Source organism: Lithobates pipiens, unplaced genomic scaffold, assembly GCF_037356315.1.
Source record: "Lithobates pipiens isolate NorthernLeopardFrog02 unplaced genomic scaffold, aLitPip1_a1.2 Scaffold_8, whole genome shotgun sequence".
Lineage (NCBI taxonomy): Eukaryota > Metazoa > Chordata > Amphibia > Anura > Ranidae > Lithobates > Lithobates pipiens.
The window spans coordinates 617119661-617129004 of record NW_027507903.1 but is presented as its reverse complement, the minus strand read 5'-3'; the positions used below and the strand labels follow the sequence as shown (position 1 = coordinate 617129004).

The 9344-nt window shown below is 43.8% G+C and overlaps 1 non-coding gene across 1 annotated transcript; it reads left to right on the top strand.

Annotated features, from left to right (window-relative positions):
- Nucleotides 1–539: 539 nt before the first annotated feature.
- TRNAT-AGU (transfer RNA threonine (anticodon AGU)) lies at nt 540–613 on the top strand. The gene has a single exon. It is a non-coding gene; the product is annotated as a tRNA-Thr (tRNA).
- The last annotated feature ends 8731 nt before the right edge of the window (nt 614–9344 follow it).

The window sequence follows — 9344 nt, the reverse complement described above, 5'->3', positions numbered from 1 at the left end:
GGGCAACCTGAAGTCGGATCTGAGTCGCCCCTGTGTGAACCGGCTCTAAGGGTCTGGTATGCTCTTGGAGGGGGAACCCATGCCGTTTTTTTTTTTTTTTAAATTAGCGTGGAGTTCCCCCTTGAGAGCTCATTTTCTGATTGGCCACGGCAAAAGTCGCCTGGCCTGGGGCGACTTAAAGTCGTGTTGTAAGTTGCCCCAAGTCCTGTCCAAGTCGTGCTCAAGTTGTGTCCAAGTTGCCTCCAAAAGTCGTGTTGAAAGTCGTGTTGCCCCTGTGTGGAACGAGCCTTACAGTACAATCCCCTTTATATCACATTATCACATCAGGACCAACACCAGCCAACCCCCCCCCCCCCCCCCCAGTCCAAGGAAAAGTTGGTCTATCTTTTGTCTCGGTCTGGGCCTGTGCTGAAATGTTGGGTGGAGCTGAAATCCAACAGGACGACAAATATACGGTGACTGTACAGATATCACAGGTAGTGTGTAAACATCAGTAGTATTTACATGATTAGAATGCAGGCCGCCTTTGCTAAACAAGTGGCGCTGTGGCTTAGTTGGTTAAAGCGCCTGTCTAGTAAACAGGAGATCCTGAGTTCGAATCTCAGCAGTGCCTATTTTGTCTTCATCAGAAGTCTACCCTAAAAAATAACAAAAGAATCCATGCTGGAAAATTCCAACCATTGCTTCCCCCCCCCAGAATGGTGGATCCAAACCAGACCCAGTATTTAATCCCCATACACACTATCAGTTCTTCTGCTTCAAAGACATATAATATGAGGTCAAACCTTAGGAGTTTCAATTTGTATGCAATCAGGCAGGCCCTTGTACTACATGGTTTAGGTAAATCTGAAGGAAAAACTCAGCAGAAAATCTGATAGTGTGTATGGGGCTTTAGAGTTGGAGTCCAGAGACAGCCCGATGGATGTTGGAGGAATGCATACCAGGCACATCCATATGACACTATTAACTATGAGAGAATAAAAGTTGCATAGATTTAGGGCCAACATTAACCACTTGACCTCTGGAAGGTTTTACCCCCTTCATGACCAAGCCATTTTTTTTGCTATTCTGCACTGCACTACTTTAACCTGCATTTGTGCAGTCATGCAACAGTGTACCCAAATTAAATTTATTTTTAAAAAAAAACACACAAATAGAGCTTTCTTTTGGTGGTATTTGATTACCACTGTTTTTTTTTTTATTACTATATTATAATAATTATAATATATAGTTTGGAATATAGATATATAGCTATACAGCATCTCACAAAAGTGAGTACACCCCTCACAATTTTATAAATATTTTCTTCTATCTTTTCAAGTGACAACACTGAAGAAATTACACTTGGCTACAATGTAAAGTAGTGAGTGTACAGCTTGTATAACAGTATAAATTTGCTGCCCCCTCAAAATAACTCAACACACAGCCATTAATGTCTAAACTGCTGGAAACAAAAGTGAGTACACCCCTAAGTGAAAATATCCAAATTGGTCCCAATTAGCCATTTTCCCTCCCAGTGTCATGTGACTCGTTAGTGTTACAAGGTCTCAGGTGTGAATGGGGAGCAGGTGTGTTAAATTTGGTGTTCTCGTTCTCACTCTCTCATACTGGTCACTGGAAGTGCAACATGGCACCTCATGGCAAAGAACTCTCTGAGGATCTGAAAAAAAGAATAATTGCTCTACATAAAGATGGCCTAGGCTATAAGAAGGTTGCCAAGACCCTGAAACGGAGCTGCAGCACGGTGGCCAAGACCATACAGCAGTTTAACAGGACACTCAGAACAGGCCTCGCCATGGTCGACCAAAGATATTGAGTGCACGTGCTCAGTGTCATATCCAGAGGTTGTCTTTGGGAAATAGACATATGAGTGCTGTCAGCATTGCTGCAGAGGTTGTAGGGGGTCAGCCTGTTACTGCTCGGACCATACACAGCACGTTGCACAAATTGGTCTGCATGGCTGTCATCCCAGAAGGAAGCCTCTTCTAAAGACGATGCACAAGAATGTCCGCAAACAGTTTGCTGAAGACAAGCAGACTAAGGACATGGATTACTGGAACCATGTCCTGTGGTCTGATGAGACCAAGATAAAGGTATTTGGTTCAGATGGTGTCAATCGTGTATGGCAGCAACCAGATGAGGAGTACAAAGACAAGTGTGTCTTGCCTACAGTTAAGCTTGGTGGTGGGGGTGTCATGGTCTGGGGCTGCATAAGTGCTGCCGGCACTGGGGAGCTACAGATCATTGAGGGAACCATGAATGCCAACATGTACTGTGACATACTGAAGCAGAGACTCCCTTCAGAGACTGGGCTGCAGGGCAGTATTCCAATATGAAAATGACCCCAAACCCACCTCCAAGATGACCATTGCCTTGCTAAAGAAGCTGAGGGTAAAGGTGATGGACTGGCCAAGCATGTCTCCAGACCTAAACCCTATTGAGCATCTGTGGGGCATCCTCAGGTGGAGGAGCGCAAGGTGGAGGAGTGCAAGGTCTCTAACATCCACCAGCTCCGTGATGTCATCATGGAGGAGTGGAAGAGGACACCAGTGGCCACCTGTGAAGCTCTGGTGAACTCCATGCCCAAGAGGGTTAAGGCAGTGCTGGAAAATAATGGTGGCCACACAAAATATTGATACTTTGGGCCCAATTTGGAAATTTTGACTTAGGGGTGTACTCACTTTTGTTGCCAGTGGGTTAGACATGAATGGCTGTGTGTTGAGTTATTATGAAGGAACAGCAAATTTACACTGTTATACAAACTGTACACTTACTACTTTACATTGTAGCAAAGTGTCATTTCTTCAGTGTTGTCACATGAAAAGATAGAATAAAATATTTACAAAAATGTGAGGGGTGTACTCACTTTTGCGAGATACTGTAATTAATGTAACATAATAACTTATATTATAAATATATATATATATATATATATATATATATATATATATATATATATATATATATATATATTTTTTTTTTTTTTTTTTTTTTTTTTATACTTTCTGTGATAAAACATATCCAGTAAAAAATAATTTAAAAATCACATTTCTTCATAAAAGGCCCTCTGATCCCTCCTATATTTAATTGTACTGTAACTGTACTGTCTTCCCCAATGTTGTAAAGCACTGCACAAACTGTTGGTGCTATATAAATCCTGTATAGTAATAATAATGTCTTTGGTAAAAAAAATCCCAATAAAGTGTATATTATTTGGTTCGCATGAAAGTTATAGTATCCACAAACTGGTATATATTGGAATTTTTATTTATTTATTTTTCAGTAATGGGGGCAATCAGCAACTTATAGTGAGCAGTCTGACACTAGCTGACGCTGGCTGGGGGGAGGGGGAGGTGTTACACTGACACTGACATCCATAGTGACACTAATACAGTAATCAGTGCTAATACTATACACTATCACTGTACTAATACTGGCTGGGAAGGGGTTAACATCTAAGAGCAATCAAAGGGTTAATTGTGTGTCTAACAATATGTAATGTGTGTACTTTTATGTTTTCCCTGCTTGGCAGGGAATAAAAAAAACAGCAAGATCCCGTCGGTGAACTGAGCTCTGTATTGTTTACAATCACAGAGCTGTTTTTGAAACACTGAGCTGATCAGCAGGTGTCGGCGGTCTATCATTGGCCAGAACCTGCTGATCAGCTTGTGCTATAATGAATCACAGCTGGGCCAGCAGGCATGCCGGGCCAACGGGCACGCCAGCCGACGCCCCCTGCCCGGGCACACAGATAAAGTACTAGGTAAGTGATCCAGCGCAGAGTGGCAGCAACGCCAGCATAAATCGAAATTAGGCGGGTGGCAAGCTGTAAAAGTAATCACCTTGTACAGCCAATCAATATCCTATCAACTGCACATAAAACAAGAAGTTTGGGAAGCCTGGTTGTTAAATGAGAACATACAATATGGCGTGTCATCTGATGGTGGTAGAATGCTCAGGTTCTCCAGTACCCCAGAAAGAACTTCCAAAGGTGTCAATCCCTATTCAGTGACAGCACCCCTTCATGCAAATTGTGAGTGGCAAACCCATCATCGAAGGTCACCATTTTATTTTATTTTTTTCAAAACTTTATTGAAATGTCAACATTGACAATTCATTCAATTTTATTCACTGCAGCAACATTTCGGTGATTTGCTTCACAAAAACCTTATTTAAAACCAGAACCCTCGGTACAAAAGGAAAGGAGTGGACAATGAGATCTGGGAGCAATTAGATGGGTTTGCAGTAGCATCCAACTTTCATCTAGAGCAGGGGGTCTCCAAACTTTCTGAACAAAGGACCAGCTTACTGTCCTTCATACTTAGGGGGTCAGACTGTGACCAGTGGGAGAAGAAAATACCCTGGCATCAATGGGAGTAAAGAATGTCTCATCATTGGTCTGAGTGGGAGGAATATTGCCCCATTGTTGGTGTCTTTGGGAGGAATAGTGCCATGTTGTTGGCATCAGGGGAAGGAATAGTGCCCCATCTTTGGTGTCAATGGGGAAGAATAGGGCCCTGCAATTAGTATCAGAAGGAATAGTGCCCCATCATTGGTGTCAGTGGGAAGAATAAGGCCCTGCAGTTGGTGTCAGTGTGAGGAATAGTGCCCCATCATTGGTTTCAGTGGGAGGAATAATGCCCCCTTTTTTGGAGTCGGTGGTAGGAATAGTACCCTATTGAGGTCAGTGACAGGAATTATGCCTTGTACGAGTGGGCGGAATAGTGTCCCAAGGGCCTGATAAAGGCATGCAAAGGGCCACATTCTTTTGGAGACCACTGATCTAGAGAAACCACAAGTACCCAACATACTAGCCCTTCTTCAATTAGGGCTCGATGTAGGGCTGAATCTCTACATTTTGCAATGGGAATGAGAGACACCTACTAGCAAACCTATGTAGGCATAGGACACGTCTCTAGCCACACTGCCTTAAAAAGGAGAATTAGCAAAAAAAAAAATGTTTATTAAATACACAAGGGATTTTTTTTTTACCACCACTATTCCTTTACATTGGCTTTTAATATTTACAAATGCAGCAGTTTAGAAATTGGATGAAAGGTTTAGCACTGGTAAACACTTTTTGAAAGATAAAAAGTGCATTTTATATACAATACAACTATATAGATCAGACCAAAATGAGGGACAAATGAGGGGGAAAGAGGGACAGAGGGACATTGTTCCGAATCAGGGACAGTCCCTTGAAATTAGGGACAGTTGGGATAGAGAGAGAGAGAGATTTTTATATATATATATATATATATATATATATACATATATATATACATACATACACACACACACACACTGTATATACCTTAGTTTGTGGACTCAATAACTTTCCTACAGACTAAATAATAATAAACACTGATTTGTGTTGATATCACATATTTATATATATATATATATATATATATATATATATATATATATATATATATATATAATCTCAATACAGATGGCCTATTTCATTTCTTGAGGTCTGAAAATTCCAGAACACCCCTTTTTGGAAAGTAGACAGTCCAAGGTGTTTAGTAAGGAGCATGGCGAGTTTTTTGAACTTGTATTTTTTTGGAAAATGAAGAAATGTAACTGTATTCTTTTGTTTATTTTTTTATATACTGTCACCAGTACAGTACAGCATCATCATATAACTGGTGTGGAGGTGATCAAGGACACTGACCAGTGACAGTATGTTATGTTTTTTTTTTAAAAATGAAGTCCAGAGAGGGATTGGGAACCGGAGATGGTGGAACTCATCATGCAGGGAGGTTTCACGTGCGTGTGAACCCAGGCTCAAAGTAATTATGATAAGCCTGGGTTCAAATAGGAGCTGTGTGGGAAACAACATGCCGTTCAAAGAAGAATCGCACTGCATTCCTGTTCAAATCGCATGCAATTCTTTGCAGTGTGATTTGAGACCATTCATTTTGTATAGGGTCAAAACGCACCTAAAATGTATCGGTTTTGGTACTAGGAGGATCTGCAGAGGTACAGGTACTTGTGTAAGTACTCAGTATCGGCACTGATACAGATTACCAGAATCAGTATCGGTTCAACCCTAGTATTTACACACATGCTCAGATCAGAGGGCCCCTTTAGGTAACATGTGGCACAGTGGCTTATTTGGTTAAAGCGCCTGTTGAGTAAACAAGAGATCCTGAGTTTGAATCTCAGCTGTGCTGGACCACTTTTATTATCATCACAACTCATATACCCAAAAAGAAAGTAAATGAAGAATCCACATTGGAAAATTCCAACCATTGCCTGCTCTCAGAATGGTGGATCCAAACCAAAGAATTATTATTTAAGACGATTTTCAGACCCAATACCCAGAGAGAGAGTGTTTGGTGAACGTTGGAAGAACACGTGCCAGAACATACGGGGAGGAGGGGGGGACATTTAACCTGGAAGACCAAGGACACCTAGTGGCAGAATAGGATTACTGTACAGCACGGTGCTGAACAGAGCTCTTCAGCCAACCAAGAAGACTGAGGATACCTAGTAGCAGAATGGAATTACTGCACCACACAGTGCTGAACATAAAGTGAGCTCTTCAGCCAATCAGGAAGACTGAGGACACCTAGTGGCAAAATGGGATTACTGCACAGTAGAGTACTGGTCAGAAAGAGAGCTCTTCAGCCAACCAAGGACACCTAGTGGTAAAAGTGGATTACTGCGCAGTACAGGGCTGAACAGAAAGAGCTCTTCAGCCAACCAAGAAGACCGAGGACACCTAGTGGCAGAATGGGATTACTGCACAGTACAGTGCTGTTCAGAAAGAGAGCTCTTTAGCCAACTGAGGACACCTAGTGGCAGAACAGGATTACTGCACAGCACAGTGCTGAACAGAAGGTGAACTCTTCAGCCAACCAGGGAGACTGAGGACACCTAGTGGCAGAATAGGTTTACTGCACAGCACAGTGCTGAACAGAAGGTTAGCTCTTGGTTAGCGCTTGGTTGGATACCAGGGAGACTGAGGACACCTAGTGGCAGAATAGGATTACTGCACAGCACAGTGCTGAACAGAAGGTTAGCTCTTGGTTAGCGCTTGGTTGGATAACAGGGAGACTGAGGACACCTAGTGGCAGAATAGGATTACTGCACAGTACTGGGCTATTCAGAAACGGTTATTCATCCAACCTGGAAGACTGAGGACACCTAGTGGCAGAATAGGATTACTGCACAGTACAGGGCTATTCAGAAACGGTTATTCATCCAACCTGGAAGACTGAGGACACCTAGTGGCAGAATAGGATTACTGCACAGCACAGTGCTGAACAGAAAGAGAGCTCTTCAGCCAACCTGGGAGACTGAGGACACTTAGTGGCAGAATAGGATTGCTGCACAGCACAGTGCTGAACAGAAGGTGAACTCTTCAGCCAACCAGGGAGACGGAGGACACCTAGTGGCAGAATAGGATTACTGCACAGTACAGTGCTGAACAGAGCTCTTCAGCCAACCAAGAAGACTGAGGACACCTAGTGGCAGAATAGGATTACTGCACAGTACAGGGCTATTCAGAAACTGTTTTTCATCCAACCCGGAAGACCGAGGACACCTAGTGGCAGAATAGGATTACTGCACAGCACAGTGCTTAACAGAAGGTGAACTCTTCAGCCAACCAGGGAGACGGAGGACACCTAGTGGCAGAATAGGATTACTGCACAGCACAGTGCTGAACAGAGCTCTTCAGCCAACCAAGAAGACCGAGGACACCTAGTGGCAGAATGGGATTACTGCACAGCACAGTGCTGAACAGAAGGTGAACTCTTCAGCCAACCAGGGAGACCGAGGACACCTAGTGGAAGAATAGGATTACTGCACAGTACAGGGCTATTCAGAAACTGTTTTTCATCCAACCCGGAAGACTGAGGACACCTAGTGGCAGAATAGGTTTACTGCACAGCACAGTGCTGAACAGAGCTCTTCAGCCAACCAAGAAGACTGAGGACACCTAGTGGCAGAATAGGATTACTGCACAGCACAGTGCTGAACAGAAGGTTAGCTCTTGGTTAGCGCTTGGTTGGATACCAGGGAGACTGAGGACACCTAGTGGCAGAATAGGTGTTTACTGTAGGATTACTGCACAGTACTGGGCTTTTCAGAAACTGTTTTTCATCCAACCTGGAAGACTGAGGACACCTAGTGGCAGAATAGGATTACTGCACAGTACAGGGCTGAACAGAAGGTGATCTCTTCAGCCAACCAGGGAGACCGAGGACACCTAGTGGAAGAATAGGATTACTGCACAGTACAGGGCTATTCAGAAACTGTTTTTCATCCAACCCGGAAGACCGAGGACACCTAGTGGCAGAATAGGATTACTGCACAGCACAGTGCTTAACAGAAGGTTAGCTCTTGGTTAGCGCTTGGTTGGATACCAGGGAGACTGAGGACACCTAGTGGCAGAATAGGATTACTGCACAGTACTGGGCTATTCAGAAACTGTTTTTCATCCAACCTGGAAGACTGAGGACACCTAGTGGCAGAATAGGATTACTGCACAGCACAGTGCTGAACAGAAAGAGAGCTCTTCAGCCAACCTGGGAGACTGAGGAAACTTAGTGGCAGAATAGGATTGCTGCACAGCACAGTGCTGAACAGAAGGTGAACTCTTCAGCCAACCAGGGAGACGGAGGACACCTAGTGGCAGAATAGGATTACTGCACAGTACAGTGCTGAACAGAGCTCTTCAGCCAACCAAGAAGACTGAGGACACCTAGTGGCAGAATAGGATTACAGCACAGCACAGTGCTGAACAGAAGGTTAGCTCTTGGTTAGCGCTTGGTTGGATACCAGGGAGACTGAGGACACCTAGTGGCAGAATAGGATTACTGCACAGTACAGGGCTATTCAGAAACTGTTTTTCATCCAACCTGGAAGACTGAGGACACCTAGTGGCAGAATAGGATTACTGCACAGTACAGGGCTATTCAGAAACTGTTTTTCATCCAACCTGGAAGACTGAGGACACCTAGTGGCAGAATAGGATTACTCCACAGCACAGTGCTCAACAGAAGGTGAACTCTTCAGCCAACCAGGGAGACCGAGGACACCTAGTGGAAGAATAGGATTACTGCACAGTACAGGGCTGAACAGAGCTCTTCAGCCAACCAAGAAGACCGAGGACACCTAGTGGCAGAATGGGATTACTGCACAGCACAGTGCTGAACAGAAGGTGAACTCTTCAGCCAACCAGGGAGACCGAGGACACCTAGTGGAAGAATAGGATTACTGCACAGTGCAGGGCTATTCAGAAACTGTTTTTCATCCAACCCGGAAGACCGAGGACACCCAGTGGCAGAATAGGATTACTGCACAGCACAGTGCTGAACAGAAGGTGA